The following is a 3,407-nucleotide window of genomic DNA, read 5'->3' as shown; positions in this document are numbered from 1 at the left end:
TGATAAGTCTGAAAGAAGATAAAATTATTATCGTGAAGGTATCAATGGATGTGGACATGGTAATAGACGAAATTATAATCGTCATCATTGTGATAATGATAATAATAAGGATTCTCAAAATAATCCTTCACTCTGTGAAAGTAATGTTTGTCATCGATTTGACATGAGATTTGTAGAGCACATATAAATGATTATGGTCCATTCATGATGTGAATGTGACAACATGTGATTTATTAATACATATTCATTTTTGGAAGAATATGAACGTACTAGTGGTAGTGAATATACCACACTCACCTCTAGAAGGAGGTTTAAGATGATATAAGAAAATAATGTTATTATTATGGCATAAATGGTCATTGATCACGTACTTATTGTACGCTAAAATATTTTGGCATTGTGATTATTAAAAGACAACGGTAATGCAAGAAACAGATCTTTCATATAACTTTGACCATAACCATAATGGTATGACTTTCTCTTTGAAAGAGATATTCACCATATGGATGTTGATGAATATGTGGTACTACAAAATTAATTGAGAACTCTGCAAGAGCCAATTATACTATTTTGGAGAAACACAATTGATTACCAATAAGGTATTGTGTTGTAGTAAGTCTCAAAGAAACTTATTCATTTCCCAAAGTATACGCGAAAGCGGTTGATTATATTGAGACTATAAATAAAGGAAAGATTTAATATCTTCTATTGCTACTACTTGTAGCGGGATAATATGTATGTGAAAAGCTACCCGCTTTATTCTCCAGTTTGTACTACATAAATAAAAGAATACCACACTAAAGTGGATGTTTATCGATATAAAAACTCATATCATAATAAACTTGAAGTTTATTGATAATTGCACACGTCATGGTGTAATCTGAAGTTTATCAATATTGATAATTTATTCAGTTGGCATAATTGGTTTAGCCATATCAATTTATGTATGATGTGCAAAAATAATAAAAAATTCACATGGGTAAATATTAAAGAACTAGAAAGTTCTTTACGAATTCTCTTATATTGCTTGTTCTAATTAATTAATTGACCAACCAAAATTGGGATTGAATCCCATGAATGCTGGAAATATCAAAGGTGAATATGAGCCCATTAACCTGCCATGTAAACCACATAAGATGCATCTATGAGATGGTTACATGTGCAATTATTATTGACCCGCAACCTGGTGTTTGCGAGGTAACTTGCTCAATAATTTAATTTAGAGCATAATTTCCAGAATTTTTATTCAAGATAGTTCTTCTTGATAAGTTGGTTTACATCACAGTTAGTTTAGAAAAATGATTTATTGAGTGCTCCCACTTAATAGTTAAACTATTTCTTATAAGAACAAAGTTATATATATATATATCAGTTTGATATACGTTATATACGAAAGTATATTATTTTCTCACCTCACAAGTGGTTCAAGGTCAGGAACCAAATAATTCCATCTTATTATTATTGATGTGCCGTGTATATTTTGATTAACACCATAACACACAAAGATGAGTTCCCAAAGTTGAGGAAGGAAGTTATTTTTTCTAACATGAAGGGGAGAGATGATAAACATTTGAGAAAAAGTTACGCGGAATGAATTATCATTTGTACATCTAGATCCTCGAATAAATAAAATGAACTTGAAGTTCATAAAAAGGATAATTCATTTGCAACATATTGCATAGCATGCCAGACGCATTTGCTGACCCAAAGAAAGTAAGTATATTCTCATTGCAAATGCTCCTATTAAGTCCTACAAGGACAAAGTCTATGGTACGCTTAAAGCCTATAGACAAATTGGTTTCAAATAAACTTCTTGATAAAGAAGATGAGCAAATGATCAAAATGATCATAATAAAGGAAACAAGTGATCTAGAAGATCACATGACATAATACTTCATAAAACTCAAGAGAGGTTTAGGTACCAGAAATGAATGAAAAGATCTCTATGTTATGTCTTTATTAAAAATGTTGAAACCGATAGAAAATATTCGTCGACAACATCTATGATACCGCTAAATATATATGAGGATCTTAAGTCTGGAGAAACAATTTCGAATAGAATTGGTTTGATATGAAAGACATATAGTTTTGAACATGTAGTTCAAACACTTGAAAGTATAAAGTCAATGGTATGTGCAATCAGTTTTTGATATCTTATATGTCTAGCATGACATGAAAACCTGATATGCATCTAAAGTCTACTATATGGCTTATATGACTTAACTTATATGACAATCCATGAAGGATTTAAGTTGCTTGAAGCATATACAATTTTTGATCTTGATGTACCACTTCCTCAGTGCAATTTGTGCACAAATGTATCTTGCTATAACTATAGGCATGATAATATGATAGCAAGAGTTTTCACCTCTATGTGAAGATATTGAACTGACGATTCCAACAAGATCATATGAAGACAATACATCTATTAGAGATGATGATTTCGAGGTGAAACAAATACGTTCAAGTTAATATGGTTGGTTTGTTTATCAAATCTCTACCAAAGATCTTTTGAAGATGTTTCACAAAATTGAAATGCAAATGCTTAAGGATGTGAATTGATGCTCTCATCAGGGGGAATTAATACGCGTTGTACTGTGTACTGTTTTTCCTTCTCTAGAATTTTTTCCCACTGGATTTTATTTTAGTCAAGGTTTTATTAAAAAGTCCTGTCATCATAAGATTGGCAAAAAAACTTCATTTAATCTTATGCTGGCTATGGGGTTCGAACCCATGCGCACCTATGTGCAGAAGATCTTAAGTCTTCCCCCTTAACCTCTCGGGCAAACCAGCTCATGTAGCTTTCGTCTCGTAGCATATTATAAGTTGTTTAAATTTCTGTTTCCAAATTCGATGTTTTGAGTCCTACCACATGATTGGACGAGAGTATATATGTCGGGATTATAAATAAAAAGAAAATATAACCAACCAATTTTCTTTAGAATAACATTGAAAATTATATTTCCTGCTCATGACATTCACTGGAATGAAAAATAGGAGCTTTTCTAGCTGGATATTTATGTTATGCTCTCATTTCTACTACAAATTGAACTGCAAAATTAACCCGTTTGACATGATACATAGAGGTATGTTGAAGATGAGCAAATATTGCATATTAATTAGTAGCCATGAAAGAGACAAATATTTTTTATGTGAAGGAAATTGAGATAGTTTGTTCCTTAGCTACTGTATGCATGATTAGCGCTGGGATTTTGTTCAAAAGACTGATACTGTTTGTTACTTTAGGCCTGTTACGATTTTAAGATAAAAGAAAGTCTATACTATAAGCAGGGGCACAGGAAGAGTAGAAGAGTTCGGCTGAATCTAGTAGTTTTAGTCTGAACTATGTGTTTGTTTAAAAAAAAGTTATTGAAAATATACAAATTATTAATTTAAAACTCAGTAAA

General features: G+C 31.4%; 1 non-coding gene across 1 annotated transcript; it reads right to left on the bottom strand.

Annotated features, from left to right (window-relative positions):
* Positions 1–2,710: 2,710 nt before the first annotated feature.
* Positions 2,711–2,793, bottom strand: TRNAL-UAA. Its single transcript has one exon. It is a non-coding gene; the product is annotated as a tRNA-Leu (tRNA).
* Positions 2,794–3,407: the final 614 nt, after the last annotated feature.

The sequence above is a fragment of the Nicotiana attenuata genome, unplaced genomic scaffold (genome assembly GCF_001879085.1).
Source record: "Nicotiana attenuata strain UT unplaced genomic scaffold, NIATTr2, whole genome shotgun sequence".
Classification (NCBI taxonomy): Eukaryota; Viridiplantae; Streptophyta; class Magnoliopsida; order Solanales; family Solanaceae; genus Nicotiana; species Nicotiana attenuata.
The sequence above is the reverse complement of the archived record's forward strand: the minus strand, read 5'-3'. Positions and strand labels throughout refer to the sequence as shown.